The sequence below is a fragment of the Chrysochloris asiatica genome, unplaced genomic scaffold (genome assembly GCF_000296735.1).
Source record: "Chrysochloris asiatica unplaced genomic scaffold, ChrAsi1.0 scaffold00002, whole genome shotgun sequence".
Taxonomy (NCBI): Eukaryota; Metazoa; Chordata; class Mammalia; order Afrosoricida; family Chrysochloridae; genus Chrysochloris; species Chrysochloris asiatica.
This window is the reverse complement of record NW_006408520.1, coordinates 33,815,734-33,835,138: the sequence shown is the minus strand read 5'-3', so window position 1 is coordinate 33,835,138 and position 19,405 is coordinate 33,815,734.

Below are 19,405 nucleotides of genomic sequence, written 5' to 3'. Positions count from 1 at the left end.
AATATATAGAAATCAAATTGACTACATCTGCAGAAAGAGATGATGGAAAAGCTCCATATCATCAGTCAAAACAAGGCCAGGGGCAGACTGTGTAGCCGACCATCAATTGCTCATATGTAAATTCAAACTGAAGCTGAAGAAAATGAAAACAAGTCCACAAGAGCCAAAATATGACCTTGAATAGATCCCACCTGAATTTAGAGATCATATGAAGAACAGATTTGATACATTAAACACTAAAGACTGAAGACAAGAAGAGTTGTGGGATGACATCAACAATACCATACATGAAGAAAGCAGTAAGTCATTAAAAAGACAAGAAAGAAGGAAAAAGTCAAAATGGATGTCAGAAGAAACACTGAAACTTCCTCTCCAGTGTAGCGATACTAAAGCATATGGAAGAAATTAGGAGGTACAAGAACTGAACAGAAAATTTCAAAGATCAGCTCGAGAAGATAAAGCGAAATATTACAACAAAATGTGCAAAGATCTGGAGTCAGAAAATCAAAAGGCAAGAACACGTTCAGCATTTCTCAAGCTGGGGGAACTGAAGAAAAAATTCAAGCCTTGACTTTTGTTATTGAAAGATTCTCTGGGCAAATTATTGAATGATGCAGGAAGCATCAAAAGAAGATGGAAGGAATACACAGAGTGACTGTACCAAAAGTTCAATCATTTCAAGAGGTAGAATATGATCAAGAGCCAATGATACTGAAGGAAGAAATCTAACATGCATTGAAGGAATTGGCAAAGAACAAAGCACCAGGAATTGATGGAATAAAAATTGAAATCTTTCAAGAAAGTGAGGCACTCACTCATCTCTGCCAAGAAATTTGGAAGACAACTATCTGGCCAACTGATTGGAAGAAATCATATTTGTGCCAAATCCAAAGAGAGGTGACCCAACAGAATGCTGAAATCATCGGACAACCTCTTTGAAATCCCATGCAAGTTAAGTTTTACTAAAGGTAATACAGAAACAGCTGCAAGCATACATTGACAGAGAACTTCCAGAGGTTCAAGCCAGATTCAGAAGAGGCCATGGAACAAGGGATATAATTGCTGATGTCCAAAGGATCTTGGCTGAAAGCAGAGAATATCAGAAAGATGTTTACCTATGTTTTATTGACTACGCAAAGGCTTTTGATTGTGTGGATCATGACAAGCTATGGAGAATATTGTGAAGTATGAGAATTTTGGACACTTAATTGTGCTCATGGGGAATCTGTACATAGACCAAGAGGCAGCTGTTCAAACGGAACATGGAATCACTGAATGTTCTAAAATTGGGAAAGGTGTGCAACAAGGTTGTATTCTTTCACCATACTTATTCAACCTGTATGCTGAGCAAATAATCCAAGAAGCTGGGTTCTATGAAGAAAAATGTGGCATCAGGATTGGAGGAAGACTCATTAACAACCTGCAATATGCAGATGATAACAGCCTTGCTTGCTGAACGTGAAGAGGGCTTAAAATATATACTGATGAAGATCAAAGAGCACAGCCTTTGGTATGGATTGCATCTCACCACTGGACCAATAAACAACATTCTTATTAACGGAGAAAATATTAAAGTTGTGAAGGACTTCACTCTTCTTGGATCAACTATCAACACTCATAGAAGCAGCAATTAAGAAATCAAATGACATACTGCATTAGGCAAATCTGCTGCACAAGTCCTTTTTAAAGTGTTGAAGAGTAAAGATGTCAGCTTGAGGACTAAGGTGCACCTGACCCAAGTCATGGTATTTTCAATAACCTCATATGCATGTGAAAGCAGGACAGTGAATAAGGAAGATGGTAGAAGAATTGATCCCTTTGAGTTATGGTGTTGGAGGAGAATATTGAAAGTGCCATGGACTGCCAAAAGAACCAATAGATCTGTGTTGGAAGAAGTGCAGCTAGAGTGCTCCTTGGAGGCCAAGATGACCAAACTTCATCTCTCATACTTCGGACATATTGTCAGGAGGGAAGATTCGCTGGAAAATGATATCATGTTTTGTAAGGTGGAGGGTCATAGAAAAAGAGGAAGACACCCAGCGAGATGGATTGGCCAACTGGCAGCATTGATGGACTCAAGCGTGGCAACAGTAGTGAGGTTGGCCCAGGATCGGGCAGTGTTTTGTTCTGCTGTGCATAGGGTCGCTATAGGTTGGCACTGACTTGATGGCTCCTAACAACAACAAGTTGAGTCTGACTCATGTCTGTACCACCCTACACGCACTTGTATGTCAGAGTATAACTGTGCTCCTGAAGGTTTGGATGACTGATTTTTTGGAAGTAGATATCCAGATCTTTTTGCTGAGGTGCCTCTGGGTAAACACAAACCTCCAACCTTTCAAACTGCAGCTGAGCAGGTTACCACTCCCCACAGAAGACTGTTACAGTTGGTAAGTGTCATCAAGGTGATTCTGAGTCATCACTACCCTTTGCACTACAGAATGAAACTGCCCAATCCTGTGCTATCCTCACAATTGTTGTTTGAGCCCATTGTTGCTGCCACGGTGTCTGCCCATCTCACTGAGGGTCTTCCCCTTTCTTGCTGACCCTCCACTTTACCAAGCATGATGTCCTTCTCCAGGGACTGGTCCTTCCTGACATAAGATTGATGTTACTAAGTGCCATCAAGTCAGTTCCAGTTTATAGCGATCCTGTGTAGGTTTTGGTGGGATTGGACAGTCAACCTTTCGGTTAGCAGTCAAGTGTTTATCCTACAGAGCCACAAATATTAGAAGCTTAGAAGAGGGAGGCAGGCTTTTAGGTAGGCATGCAGATAGCAGTGAAGAGGGACATATATGGTTTCCCTATAATAAGGGATTAGGGAGAAAAGCTGAAGAAAGAAACAAAAATTCATGGAGCACTACAGTCTGACAAAGGAGCTCTGGTAGTGTAGTGGTTACGAATCGGGCTAAGAACCTCAGGGTCAGCAGTTCGAAACAAGCAGCCGCTCCACAGGAGAAAGATGAGGCGTTCTGCTCCCGTAAAGATTTACAGCCTCGGAAACCCTGTAAAGGGTCGCTATGAGTCGGAACCGACTCCACGGCACATAACAACAACAACAACAGTCTGACAGCATTTAGTATAAGAGTAAGGTGCTCTCTAAACTCCTGAAGGTTTCTTTGTAACAATAGTATATATTATTGTGCTTTTGTATATAATTTATTTTTATTGCAACTCTAACACTAAGAAAAGTTTACAACATTACTTACAGATAGGGGAATAGGTAATATATTGTAGAAAGATATCCATCAAAATTTGAAAAACTTTTAACTCAGTTCTTAAAATGATTTAAATCAGCTCTTGAAGTAATTTTTCAACAATAAAATGTAGAAGACAAGTTCTAGTTCACATAAAGAAGTGTTTCCTATAATGTTATTGCTGTTGTTGTTAAGTGTTGCTGAGTGAATTCCGACTCAGTTTCTGAGATGTGACGGGTGAGCTTGAACTGCTGACCTTTTGGTTCAAATCAGTGTTGCTCTCCAGCACATTAGTCTGCACCACCGGCTGTTCCTAAATGGATTTGGCAACTTTGTTATTGCGGTTGCTAGGTGTCCTGGAGTCATTTCCAACTGTTGTACCTAATGTACAACAGAAGGAAACACTGCCCGGTCCTCACCATCCTCACAATTGTTGTTACGTTTGAGTTCACCTTTGCAGCCACTGTATCAGCCCATTTTGTCGATGGTCTTCCTCTTTTTTCAGACCTTCTCAAAGCATGGTGTTCTCTAGGGACTGGTTGCTGCTAGTAACATGTCCAAAATACTAGAGATGAAGTCTTGCCATCCTCGCTTGTAAGGAACATTCTAGCTGTACTTTTTTCAAGACAAATTTATTTGCTCTTTTGGGAGTCTGTGATATATTCAATATTCTTTGCCAACACCGTAATTCAAATGCATCAAATTTTCTTTGGTCTTCCTTAATTATTGTGTAATTTTCAAATGGATGAGATGATTTAAAATACCATGGCTTGTGTCTGGTACACCTTAGTCCTCAAAGTGGACTTTTTACTACCTTAAAGAGGTCTTTTGCAGAAGATTTGTATGATTGATGCTTTCATGGGTGTTGGCTGTGGACCCAAGTAAAGGGAAAGTGTTGATGATTTTCGTCTTTTTCCCTAATTATCATGGTGTTGCTTATTGGTCCAGTTGTGAGGATTTTGGGGTTTTTTTACATTGAGATGTAATCCATACTTAGGGCTATATTCTTTGTATTGTATTATCAGTAAGTGTTTCAAGTTCTCGTCACTATCAGCAAGCAAGGTTGTGTCTTCCGTATATTGCAGCCTAATGATGAGTCTTCCTCTAATCCTGATTCTGAGCTCTTCATATAATCCAGTTCTTTAGGTTATTAGTTCAGCATGCAATTTGAACAAGTATGATGAAAGGATACAACCCGGACAGACACCTTTCCTGATTTTAAACCACTCAGTACTCCCATGTTCTGTTTCAATACATCAGCCATTGAAAACCTTACAGAGCACAGTTACTCAGTGACACACACACAGAGTCAGAAGCCACTCAATAGTAACTGTTTAAGTGTGTGTGTGTGTGTGTGTGTGTGTGTGTGTGTGAGGGATGTTGTGTGGAGTGACTTCCAATGTCAAGTGTGGACTTGGAGGCAGGGATTAGCAAACCATGGGCTGGCTGTGGGCCAGATATAACCTGCTGACTGTTTTTGCACAAGCAGCATTAGTTTTTACTTTTTTCAAAACATTTATAAAATTATAATACATAATAAAGCCTATTAACTTTTCAGTGAAAATTCCACCCACTTTCATAGGGTCAGCTCTAACTATAGCAACCTTGTATAGAGTTTCTGAGGCTATTAATCTTTATGGGAGCAGAAAGCCTCATCTTTCTCTTGGGGAGTGGCTGGTGGGTTTGAACTACTGACCTTGTGTCTAACAGTCAAGTGCTCACCCTACAGCACCACCAGAGGTCCTTTCAGCAAACTTTCTGTAAAGTGCCAGAGAGAAGACATGCTTTGAGGGCCAAGAAACAAAACTGAACGGCTATTCTTGCTGAATCTAGAAGAGTTTCTCAATTTTGTCTCTTGGTCCTCAAAGCATGTTCTACTCTCTGACATTTTACAGAAAATTTGCTCTAAGGGGGAGGTGTTGCTAGAACTTAAAGAACACTCCATTCCTTGGTGTGACCTTATCGAAGTGACTACATCAAAATTGCTTTACTGAGTCTAGAGGAGAGCTTCCTTTGAGGAATTGTCTTGAAATGAATCTTAACCTACTATTGTTGTTGTTGCTAAATGCCATCATGTGGGCTCCAACTCATAGTGACCCTATGTAGAGTTTCTGAGGAGCAGCTGGAGAGTTTGAACCAACAATTTTGTAGTTCAAATGAACCTTGCGGTCTAGTGCTTATCCTACAGTGTCACACCAGTATTAGATCATGGGTATTAGGATATACAATTGTTGAGGTTTCTCTTTCTTTATTTCTTCTTTTTGTTTTAACATTAAGTTAAATGTTATATTTTCCAATTTTCTTCATTGACTAGGGAGGAAGACACTCAGTGAGCTCCACTAGGCCACGAGCAGGGACCTAGGGGATCAGCAAGTCACCCAGCTCTCCCTTCAAATCAAAACTAGTTGGGATGCTTCCCAGGGCATCCTGCAGACAACACCCAGCAATCCCTGGGCCATGCCTCGGGGTCCCTCCAAGGAAGGGGGGATGCACACCTTCTCCTGATGACACAGGGAATGTCATAGTATTTTTACCCTAAAAAAAACACTTTCTTGTTGAGAGCCGTCCAGTCAGGGCCCCAACTCATGGCAACCCCATGTTGCAGAGTAGAACTGCCCCATGTGGTATTCTAAGCGAATCTTTAGGGAGCAGAGTACTAGATCTTCTTCCACAGAGCTTTTGGGTGGGTGTAAACATCCAACCTTTCTGTTAGGAGCTGAGCACTTAACTGCTGTGCCACAAAGATAGTCTGAGGAAAATGAAAATATTAAAATGTTCTTTTTAACCTTTAAGCTTTTGGGGGTGTGGGTGTGGGTGGGGAATCTTAGCTTAATGTCATCTCCACCTGTTTATAAAGAGAACTTTTCCAAGCAATAATTCTGCTTTTGCTGAGGTTTTAGCAACCCTTGAAAGGTCCTGGTCTCTGGGTGTGCTGGGGTCAAGAAGAAAATGGCGCCTCTTGTGACTCAGGGGTGTTAAGTTGTGTCTCAGTCATGTCTGTGTAGTCCTGGATGTCACTGACGGTGAGATTGAGGAACAAAGTGGGAGAAAACCCTGTCCAGACAACATTAGCTTCAGGTAATAAATCCCAGGGCTTAGAGTTTGAGTCAGGAGGGCAAGTCTTCAGAGGGTTTCATCATCTCTGAGTTGGTTTAAAAAATGTGCATGTTTGTGAGGGTTGGAAATGTAAAGGTAGACGTTTTGTAGCAAGGAGGGGAGTGATTAACTTTTCAGTTTAGGAGCGGAGGTCCCTGGACCATCATGGGAGAAGAGCGGAGAGAGCGGGACGCTTCCCAGAGAAGCAGTGATGCCAGAGATGGAAGCAGAGGCGATGATGTGGAGAGATGGAGTGGCTAGGGACTTTAGAACCAGAGAAGGAGAGGGGCTGATGATCGAGGGGCAGGCTTGTAGTGTATACGCTTTGGTTGGTTGATGATGCATGGAGGGGATTGTAACCATGGCAGTGAAATGATATACAATAGGATGAATGTAAAACTAATGTTCTCCCATGTAAACTATCACAGAATTCACAATAAAACATAAAAAAAAAAGAAAGAAAGAAAAAGAAATGTGCATGTAAGCATGCCCATGACTTTTCTAGCATGAGTGGGTCTAGTTAGGTTGTTGCTAGCTGTAGCTAACTCATGCACAACAGAAATAAAAACTGCCCGCTTCTATACCATCCCCACCATCAGTTTTAAGCTGGACTGGTGTGAACCAGAGCGTTTTCATGTGCTGATTTTCAGAAGTAGATCTTCAGGCCTTTCTTCCTAAACCATCTTAGTCTGAAAGCTCCACTGAAACTTGTTTAGCATCATAGCAGCACACAAGCCTCTGCTGACAGACAGGTGGGGGCTGTGTTGAAGGTGCATTAGCTGGAACTGAACCTGGGTCTCTCACATGTTGTAGTTGTTGTTGTTAAGTGCCTTCGAGTTGGTTCCGACCAACAGCAATCCTGTATGGGGTTTCCGAGGAGCAGCTGGTGAATGTGAACCTCAACCTTGTGGTTCAAACGGACCTTGCAGTCTAGCACATTAACCCACAATGCCATACCAGTATTCCATGGTCTCTCTCATGGCAGGGAAAAATTCTATCACTGAATCATCGGAGGTCCTGAGTCTAAAAATAGCTGTATTCATTTGTGACCAGCAGCATGCAGTATGCAAGATATAAAGCCACACATCAGAGGTATTTTTAGTTGCTTCAATGAGTAGTGTGCATATATGCTCAGATACACACCAGCTCAGTGTCCTTCCTCTCACTGCCTCTATTCTACTGTAGGCCAGGTTCCAGGGCCAGAGAAACAGTGTTTGCTCCAAACACAGGCTGAATTAAGGCCACATGCCCTGCATGAATTCTCTGTGCCTCTGCTTTCAGAACCTGGGAGCATAAAAGGATCAAGACAATACCAAATTTGATTAAACATGAAATTTGTGACATAAATCACTCATGAAAACACAGCTTTCACCCAGTGTGGGGGCTTTCATGGTGACTGTTTTCATTAGCACTTATTAGAGAGGCTGGAAATAGTAAAGTGCATTTTAGAGACAAATTGTGGTCAGGGACCTACAAATAACTTCATGTTCATAGTAAGCTTTTCTGTTCTCTTTGTACCTCTTTCCCCCTCACACCTCTCTCAGAGGAAAAGCTTTGACTGCATACTAAATGATAGTCTGGATGTGATTTGTTAAAATGGTCAATTTTATGTTATGTTTAATTTACCATAATATACTAAAAAACAAAAACACACATACAACATCTACATAGTGAAATATAAAAAGCATTGTTGACAACTTGATTCTGACTCACAGTGACTCTATATAGGGTTTCTGAGCCTGTATATCATTATGGGAGCCGGCAGTCACATCTTTTTCCCATGGAGCCAGCTGGTGGGCTTAAACCACCTACCTTGAGTTAGCAGCCCATCACCTAATCCACAGTGCTCCCAGGATGCCTCCAACCAAACCGATCGTCATTGAACTGATCGTGACTCATGCAATCCCAGGGTTTTCGTAACTGTGACCTTCCTGAAGCAGATTGCCATACCTTTTTCCCAAGGCATCTCTAAGTGGGGTTCAAACTGCGAACTAGTTGATTGACCATTTGTACCAATCAGAGACTTCTATCATGTTGATTAATGGCTGATTAATGTACAGGAGTCCTGGTGTGACGCTATGGGTTAATGCACTGGACTGCAAGGTTAGTTTGAACAGCAAGGTCAGCGATTCAAGATCACCAGCTGCTCCTCAGAAACCCTGGTCAGACAGGGTTGCTATGATTCAGAACTGTTTTGATGTAACAGCAACAACAATGTACAGTACAGACAATGATAGCACATGTCATAGATGACCTTCAACTGGTGTGATTCCATTCTAGACATTTTAATGCTATGTGGCCAGGTAAAAACTGATAATAAATCACAAAGCCATGATGAAAAAAATCCCAATTGATTCTGGCTTTCAAATTGGAAAATAAACTAATAGGAAAAGGCAATGGGACACTTAATGAAAGATTTCAGTGAAATCCCCAGAAAACAAACTGTGTCTTGTATGGAAGTCACCATCTCCTCCCATGCCTTGTTTCACATTCGCAATTAGAATTCAGCTCAGGGAGAAAACATTGGCACTCAGCAGATGGCTTCAGGCTGTACCTCCATGCAACCTGGACGCCCACTGCTCAGCAGAAAGAACCAGGGAGGACCATATGTTGGAGTTGCTCCTGTTGCCAGCAGAAGGGAGGCTTTGTTCTTTTATTGGGCTTGTTTGAAAAGGAAACATAAATAATACACATTGTCACTCCTTCCCCAGCGATCTAGGCAGAGTTTGTGGCAGTTCTTGTGGTGGCTCAGAGTGACCAAGTTGTTCCCTGACCCAGACTGGGAGTAAAGGCTGGCCTTGGTCACCAGATGGATTGATTCTGATTAATTGCCAAATGTCAGCAGTACTCCTTCCTATTGCTTTTCTCATATTTAACCAGTGAGTGATTTTTTTTTTTTTTTTTTTTTCTGAAACAACCATGTTTCCCTTTGAGACTTCAGATCTTTATTTTCATACAACCCATAGGGCTCCTTGCAAAGGCAATGGAGCTAGGGTTGTCTCACCACCTTGACATGTGTATGTGGGTGGAGAGAAGTGGCTGAGGTTTGAGTGTGCAGAGAGGGTAGGGTCAGGGTCGGAATGCCTTAAAGCTTTTGAGGAGAAGATGTCAAATGAAGGCGCCTACAGGCCTGCTCTGCAGTCAGCTAGCCAGGTTTGCTTCCTTTACAGAAATCCTACACATTCTGCAAGCCACTCATGCCAAGCTATGGAAAGCTTCTGAAAGCTCTGAAAAGAAAGTATGACTTTGCTCAGCACAGTATTCCATGAGACAGTCCGAGCATTGCCAACAGGCACATCACAAACAGTCCATAATTGTTACTGGATGGCTGAAGGAATGGTTAATGAAAGACTGCTTCTTGATTAGAGAAATTCTTGATCGTTTCAAATGTATTTTGGATGCACATTTTATATTCACATACACACACATATAAAGGTTTGTATGTTTATATCTATGTGCATATTATACTAAAGGATCTGTAATAATCTATAAGAATATTAACAATGTGGATTAATGCTCTAGACTGCGAGGTCAGTTTGAACCACAAAGTCGATGGTTCAAGCTCACCAGTCACTCCTTGGAGACCCTATCCAGGGTCACTATGAGTCAGAACTAACTCAATGGCACTTAACAACAGCAACATTATTACATTTGCTAGTTTCGATTTTCTGTTTTTTATGTATTGTTTTGAAACTAGAAAAAAATCAGCTTCATTTTAAAAAGGAAACATGTAACATTTATCCTAAGAGTCTCAGGAGTGGAGGGTGTTGGCAAAAAGGAAAAAATATACCAAACTACTATTAATCATCATAATAATTATAGTAATTTAAAAACAAACATGAATTGAATGGTTATGTTATCAAACTCCATTCTGGGTATTTTTAGAAGTATTAATTCATACAAGGGTAAGTCAAACACTATCTGCACTCTGGTTGTATTAAAGTGTTCGTCCAACACTGAGTGTGCACATGAAATGATTCTGTTGAATAAATAAGTGACAATGGATTAAGTGGCATGTCATCTGCAAATCAGCCATGGCCCAGCCTACGAAATAACCCATGACAGACTTGGGTTTCACAAAGTTTTGTGAGATAGGTACCAAAACAGCTCACACAAGAGCTTAAACAGAAGTGTTTGGACATCTGCAAACAAAATTTGGACCAACACTTGAAGGAAGGTAAAAGTTTCTTAAAAAAATCATTACTGGTGACAAGATATAGATTCATCACTATGAGCCTGAGTGTAAATGGCAGAGTATGGAATGGAAACATCCTCAATTGCGTATCAAGAAAAACTTCAAAAGTTAACCATTAGCTGGAAAATTAATGCTTACAGTTTTCTGGGGTTCTCAAGGGCTAGTATTTGAACACTATCAGGAAAAATGTTCAACAATCAACAGTGCTTGTTACAATGAGATGCTCACTGAAGAGCTGACGCCTAAATTTTGGATTAAATGCAGATAACTGCTATCCTAGGGCAGTATGATCATTTATCTTAATGTTGTCTATTGGTCCAGTTGTGAGGATTTTTGTTTTCTTTACTTTGAGGTGCAACCTATACTGAAGGCTGTGGCCTTTGGTCTTCATTGGTAAGTATTTTAAGTTCTCTTTGCTTTCAGCAAGCAAGGTTATACCATCTGCATTTCACAGGTTGTTAGATGCCATGTTCTTCTTCATATAATCCAGCTTCTCAAATTATTTGCTCAGCATACAGAGTGAATAAGTATGACAAAAGAATACAACCCTGGTGCACACCTTTCCTGAATTTAAACCATTCAGTATCCCTTTGTTCTCTTTGAACAACTGCCTTCTCGTTCACGTACAGGCTCCTCAAGAGCACACATAAATTCCAGAATACTCATTCTCTGTAATGTTGTCCATAACTTGTCATGATCCACACAATCAAAATCCTTTACATAGTCAGTAAATCATAGGTAAACATCTTTCTGATATTCTCTGCTTTCAGCCAAGATCCATCTGACATCAGCAATGATATCCCTTGTTCCACATTCCTGTCAGAATCCAGTCTGAAACTCTGGCAGCTCCCTGTCAATGTACTGCTGCAGCTGTTTTTGAAGTATCTTTACAAAAATTTTACTTGCATAAGGTATTAATGATATTGTCCAATGTCTTCCATATTCTGTTGGGTCACCTCTCTTTGGAATGGGAACACATACTGATCTCTTCAAATCAGTAGGCCAGGTAGCTGTCTCCCAAATTTCTTGGTATAGTTGAGTGAGTGCCTCCAGTGCTGCATCAGTCTGTTGATTTTGATTTGCATTCCATCAATTCCTGGAGTCCTGTTCTGTGCCAATGTCTTCAGTGCACCTGAACTTCTTCCTTCAGTATCATTGACTCTTGATCATATGATACCTCTTGAAATGGTTGAACATTAACCATTTCTTTTTGGTATAGTGACTGTTTATTCTTTCCATCTTCTTTTGATGTTTTCTGCATCATTCATTATTTTTACCAAAGAATCCTTCAGTATCACAAATTTAGGCTTGATTTTTACCCCTCAGTTCTTTCAACTGGAGGAATAAGGAGTGTGTTCTTCCCTTTTGGTTTTCTAACTCCCAGTCTTTGCACAGTTCATTATAATATTTGACTTTGTCTTCTCGAACTGCCTTTAAAATTTTTTTATTTGGTTCTTTTATCGCCTCATTTCTTCCCTTTGCTTCAACATCTCTACACTGTAGAATAAGTTTCAGAGTCACTTCTGACATCCATTTTGCTCTTTTCCTTCTTTATTGTCTTCTTAAGGACCTTTTGCTGTCTTCTTGTATAATGTTCTTGATGTCATCCCACAACTCTTCTCATCTTCAGTCAGAAGTGTTTAATTCATCAAATCTGCTCTTCAGATGAGCTCTATATTCAGGTGGGATGTATTCAAAGTCATATTTTGGCTCTTGTTAACTTGTTTTAATTTTCTTATGCTTCAGCCGGAACTTGCATATGAACAACTGATGGATGGTCTGTTTCACAGTCTGCCCCTGACCTTGTTTTAGCTGATGATATTGAGTTTTTCCATCGTCTCTTTCTCCAGATGTAGTCAGTGTGATTTCTGTGTATTCCATCTGGTCCATGTGTATAGCCACCTTTTATGTTGTTTAAAAAAGATATGTGTAATAAAGAAGTCACTGGTCTTGCAAAATTCTATCATGCACTCTGCCAGCATCATCTCTATCACCAAGGCCATATTTTCTAACTACTGATCCTTCCTCTTTGTTCTCAACCCTTGAATTTGAATCACCAGTAATTATCAATACATCTTGATTGCATTTTTGTTCCATTTCAGACTGAAAAAGTTGGTTGCTGTTGAGTGTCGTTGAGTTGGTTCTGACCTATGGTGACCCTGTATAGAGTTTCCAGAGCAGTTGGTGAGCTTGAACTGTAGATCTTGTGGTTCAAGCTGACATTGCATTCCAGCACATTAACCCACAGTGCCACACCAAGAAGTTGGTAGCATTCTTCAATTTTGTCATCACTGGCTTTATTGGTTGATGCATACATTTGAATAATAGTGGTATTAACAGGTTTTTCTTGTAGGTATACAGATATTATTCTATCGCAGACAGCATTATAGGTCAAGGTAGATCTTGAAATGTTCTTTTTGATGACGAATGTGACGTCATTTTTCTTCAATTTGTCATTCCTGACATAGTAAACCATGTGACTAACAGATTTAGAATGGCCAATACCAATCCATTTCAGCTCACTAAGCCTAGAATATTGATGTTTATGCATTCCATTTCATTTTTGACAGCACTCAATTTTCCTAGATTTATACTTTGTACATTCCATGTTCCAATTATTAATGTATGTTTACAGCTGTTTCTCTTCATTTTGAGTTGTGCCCCATCTGTAAATAAAGGTTCCGAAAGCTGACTCCATTCGTGCCATCACGGTCAACTCTACTTTGAGAATGAATTTCTTCCTCAGTTGTATTTTGAGTGCCTTTCAACCCAAGGGACTCATTTCTGACAATATTCTAATGCTCTTCATTTTGTTTCAATATTCAATAATTTGTTGCTTACAGTATTCCACTACTGTTCATAAGGTTTTCAGTGACTAAATATTCAGAAGTAGTCTGTCTCTCCTTCTCTCGAGTTTGTCTTAGTCTTGCTGTGTGTCAAACTGACAGATGAGTGGTAGTTTAGTTGTCCAGTACTACTATAACAGAAATACCACAAGTGGATGGCTTTAACCAACCAAAATTTATTCATCTACAGTTTAGGAGAATACAAGTCCACATTTAGGGTGCCAGCTCTAGGGAAGGCTTTCTCTCTCTGTTAGCTTACAGTTTAGGAGGAAGGTCTTTGTGTTCTTGTAGCATGTTGTGAGTCTAGTGCTCCTTGGTGATCTCCATGTGTCTTGGTATCAGTCTTTCCCTAAGTCCAGGAGGTTCCCAGCACAGAGACTCTGGGTGCGAAGAATGCGCTCCAATCCTACCTCTTCTTTCTTGGTGGTAGTAGGTCAGTCACTCTGATCTCTGCTCAATTGTTTAATGTTTTTATATTCCCAAAGAGACTGTATCCTGCTTTATTAACATAACTGCTGCTGATCCTGCCTCATTAACATCATAGAGATTAGGAATTACACCGCATAGAACAATTACAACAGATCACAAAATGGAGGATGATTACATAATACTGGGACTCAGGGCCTAGCCAAGTTGGCATATATTTTGGGTGGGGGTGGGGGACACAGTTCAATCCCTAACAGCTTGAAAGTTACAAATGCCAAGGTTTGAGGTGAAAGTATCGTTGACTGTGATGGTTACAGTTTTGTGTCAACTTGGCTGGAAATTTGGCAGTTATGCAATAATATAATTATTTATTTTGTGATCTGATGTGATCCTCCATTTTTGCATAATGTTGATTTTCACATTATGACCTGGTCTTTGAATCTAACCATATCAATAAGTGAGGAGTGGATGTATTGGGCCGCTAGCCAAAAGGTCAGAAGTGCAAATCCATTAGTTGCTCCAGGATAAAGATATGCCAGTCTGCTTCTGTAAAGATTACATTCTTGGAAACCCTATATGAAAGTTCTACTCTGTCCTATGGGGTCACCAATATTTTTGGAATTAACTGATGACAATGAGTAATAAAGAGAAAATCTATTCATGCCAATAATGTATGTTCTTAAATAGTATGCATAATGCAAATATAAACAATGAACACAAAATATAATCTACAACAATTCCCAGACAGTAGCCTGTACTGACAACCAGACTCTAAGGTATGCAATGGAATGAGGTCTACCTTAACAACAATGTTTGCCTAATTGGTTTTGAGTGGAATAAAAGAGATAATAGAAACTTCTGCTTGTATCTCTGGCTCTGAACTGGGATTTAGTAACCATTGGTTCAATTTGCATTCCAGCTTTCTCTGGAATGTTTTCTTAAGCCTCAGCCTCTAGAAATAATAACATCACAAAATAATCTACTTTGGGGTCCAAATATATGCCAGGCACTATGGTTGGTTTTGTTGTTGTTGAGTGCCCTTGAGTTGGTTCTGACTCACAGAGGACTTCTGGGGAGTGGCTGGTGTGTTTGAACTACTGATCTTGCAGTTAACAGTTCAGTGCTTATCCTACAGCGTCATTAAACTGTTATCTCACCTCATTTAATCAATTCTACCTAATAACTTTGGCAGTAGAGTGGTAACTGGTATTGATTCAGCTTACCAGTACAGTGATGCCAACTGACTTTATGCAAAATACATAAACCCCCACAAATCATAGTCTATGCCACTGTAGTATAAAATAAATTTTATTTGAAAAGATATTTATTCTTTCAAGAAGTCCCTGGGTGGTTAATACATTCAACTGCTAACCGAACAGTTTGAGATTCAAGTCCATCAGAGGCACTGCAGAAGAAAGGCCTGGTAATCTACTTCTGAAAAAATCAGCTATCAAAAATCCTTTGAAGCACAGTGCTACTCTGATACACGTGGGGTTACCACGAGTCAGACTGACTCATAGTAACTGGTTTTTAATTCTCTCAAAGTCAATAAACTATATATGGTTGTCACCTCCATTAACTCAATTGCCCAAAGTAAATGCCCTCAATTAATAGAAGAGGCAAACTTTTGTAGAAGGGGGTGGTTGTTGTTAAGTGTTTACTCAGAGCAGCCCTGTATAGCATTTCCAAGGGCTGCTGGTGGGTTTGAACTGCAGACCTTTTGGTGCAAACTGACCCTGCGGTTTAGTGCATTATCACACAGTGTCACACCAGCACTCCTTGTAGAAGGTGGGGAGGACTAGAATTCAGGGGAACCATATATTAACCCTGATTCTGCCTGTGACAAGCAGGACTTCAGTTTTCTCAACCATGAAACAATTGATCTGGTTGCAATGGTTGCTTCTGTTTAACATTTTGTGAAACTGAGCTAGCAAAGCCTTTGGAGACTAAAGTGTTAGCAAACCTTTCTGTTTAGGTAGGGGCATGTAGGGAGGTCACAACCCACAAATTCATAAAGTCTGGGCTCTAGGATGATGGCATGTTGTTGTTAAGTGTCGTTGAGTTGGTTCTGATTCATAGTGGGCATCAGCCTGCCTTCAGAACAGGATGCTTAGAAAGGATGAATGTGAACTTGTTTTCTTTTGAATGGAGAAGAGAAGATTTTCTGTTCTTGTAGAAGAGAATTGGATAAAGGAATTTAGGCAAAGGTTTTTCTGCTTGGAAAATATTGAATTCTGCCCAGCTGGGGCAGAACATGTACTAGAAGAATATTGTTTTAAAAGAGGGTTATAATGAGTCCGTTCAACAACTATCTGTGGAACACCTGCTGTATGCTAGGCATAGCATGGTTCTGGAACAGGGAGAGGGACTGGTCCCTGCCCACAAGGAACTTATAGCCCAGTTGTCAAGTGTAAAGTGGGTAAGGTCACTGGGAACTTCAACATCCACAGACTTTTAGGAGAATGCACGCTGGCATCTAGAACATTATAAAGATCATGGATTCAGAAATGAACTGACTATAAGACTCGGCCATGTTGGCAAGGAAGAGGGAGAGTGAAGGGGTTACATCCTTTCCTACAAGACTTTGATGCTTTCCTCCAGGTTCTCCTCTGTGCAAACGCTGCTGCCCACTGCTGCTGACAGAGCTCTCTACCCTGGTGACCTTGGATCACTCTTCACAGACCATTGTGGTTCTCTGAGCTGCCGGAAACGTCCGGCCTTCACGGGATGACTACAGCCTATTTTTCTAGCCTTATCTCTACTCCATCCTTGTGTGTTCTGGAACACACCAACACTTGGCTTTTGATCATGCTCTTATATATGTCTTGATGGTCCTCTACTCCCTCTTCTCCTTAAAGGACCAACTCAAATATTACCTTTCCTAAAAAGATATCCTCTATTTCACAAATCCAGTCCCATTTAGCTCAACAAGACAACTATAGTGTCCCTTTGGAGTCCTGCTGTGGTGCTGTAAGATAAACACCAGACGGATGGCTAATTACAAGCCCAGTGATTCAAACCCACGAGACACTCCTCAGAAACCTTATATTGGAACTGACTCAACATCACTGTAACAACAACACCTCAGAGCCTAGCACATTGCCCTAGATGTGCAGGTATCCTATTGAGTTAAAGCCGCAGAACATGAAGGAATTCTCAGTGGAATTGCTGATGGGGGACTGTAATCTACAGATTAGAGTCTTATCTTACACGCCACAGCCTGGCATTTGAAAGTGGCTAGCTGGAGCAGTATGCAGAAAAGGGTGTGAATGTAATATTTTAGTGTAGAAGAAAAAATATGATGATTGATTAGTGATGTCTGCAATAATCACTGGAAGGAGCATGTATGCCATACAGTTCACATTCTTTCACAAGAGACTTCTAAAGGGCACATGCTTCGTTGCTTTTAATGTATTATCTTTTTGGTTCTTTATGATTCTTTTGGTTTTGGTTGTTAGGAGCCAGCTTTTAGGCTGTCAGTTGCCCCTGCAATTGATTTTTGACCTATAGATTCTTGGAAGCTTCAAATTGTATAAAAGCTCTTATCATCCATATTACTGTTGTTAGGTGCTATCATCTGAATCATGACAACCCCATGCACAACAGACCAAAATGCTGCTCACTCCTGGGTCATCCCCATGATTGGAGGCAGCTCAGACTGTTGGGATCCATAGGTTTCATTGGTGGATTTTTGGAAGTAGATCTCCAGGCCTTCTAGTCTGTCTTAGTCTCAAAACTGCCCTGAAACCTACTCAGAATGACACATAAGCCTCCACTGACAGATGGATGGGGTCTGTGCATGAAGTGAATTAAACTGGGTCTTCCACATGGGAAATGAGAATTCTACTACCGAATCACCGATGAGTCCTAGCTAAATAACAAGAGGAAAACAACCTTAAAAACAAAGTGCAATGGATAAAATGGATACAATCCTTTCCACTGATCTCTCTCTCTGTCTCTCTCTCTATATATATATAGTTGTTGTTGTTAAGTGCCGTCGAGTTGTTTCCGACCTATAGCGACCCTGAACAGGGTTTCCAAGGCTGTAAATCTTTACAGGAGCAGAAAGCCTCATCTTTCTCCTGCGGAGCAGCTGGTAGTTTCGAACTGCTGACCTTGTGGTTCACAGCCCAATTCGTAACCACTACACTACCAGAGCTCCTATATATATGTTGTTGTTGAGTGCCATTGAGTTAATTCTGACCCATAGCGACCCTGGTGGTTTTGAACTGCTGACCTAGAGGTTCAAAGTCCAGTGCTGATCCAATAGTGCCACACCAGGAGTCCGCAAAGAAACATGATCCTTATAAAACCAGAACCACATCTCATTATGCAAAGAGACCACTTATGGTATCTCCCCTGCAGAAGGCATTTGTTGTTGTTTTTAAGTGTCTTTGAGTCAATTCAGACTCATAGTGACCCTGTATAGGATTCCTGAGGAGCAGCTGGTGGGTTTGAACTGTCACTATGTGGTTCAAATTGAACTTGGGGTCCAGTGTTTATCCTACAGTGCCACACCAAGATTCCCTACTGAGAGTAGGGTAAGGGAAATACCAGTGTTAGATTACCCAATTAGCAAAGTAATCATAAGCTTACTTGGGCTTATTTAGTAATCAGTAGTGAACATTTCACCTTTTTCACCACATCAAAGATACTGCTTCCAAGTATGGTTGGCATCTGTCTCTCTTCCAACCCCACAAAACCTTCCTACAGAACCAAAGCCTCTTCAGATTTACAATTACTAACAGACACAGAACAAAAACATAGTGGAGCCACAGCATAAGCACTAGATGGCAAACCACAAAGTTGGTGGTTTGAGCCCACCCAGCTGTTCCACAGGAGAAAGATGATACTTTTTGCTCCCACAAAGATTTAAAGTCTCAGAAACCCGCTTCAGGGTCAATGAGTCGAAACTGACTCCATAGCACTCAACAACAACAACAGAGACAGAGTACTCAGTAAGCAAGGTTTACTTGTACTGTGGTGAAAACTATGTGAAACGGTTCACTACAGATTAGTAAGCAAGCACAAGTAAGCCACCTTGATTATTGGGTAATCCACCTCTGCTCAAAATGGAGCTGGGTGCCAAGATTCTGTTTGTGGGGGTTGAGCCTAGCGGTTATCAGTTGAATTAATGCTTTGTAAAGTCTCCTGCTGGGAGAAATGGAGGGGGGTGAGGGGAGAGGGAAGTGCTAATGGATGTAATGAACCAAGGCTGCTAGGGAAGCAAGAGCAGTGCCATCAGCTGAATCGTTTAAAACTAGAGCGAGGTAAATGCTTTGAAAGAGAAACACAGTGGAGACCAGTAAATGGGCAGAAGCCCTGTAATCAAGTCCCTGATAGTCATCCCTGTAGCCCTGAAACAAGTTATTTTGTGTGTTTCTGGCACAGAGACTAACGATGGATGGTTAACTCCAAATAGGAGTCTCCCATTTGCCTTGGGACATTTTACAGTTCAGCCTGCAGCCTAGAAAGGACAGACACTAGGGCAAAGAGCAGCTTGGGCTGTAGTCTCACTTAGACCCCTTCCCTGTCTGCATCAATGTTACCTTGACCATTGATCTAGTTCATTGTTGTCTGTGGGCATTCAACTACGCACCTGCTCCCACCTTAGCTCCCTGACTTGGTTTGCTATGGCTACTGTA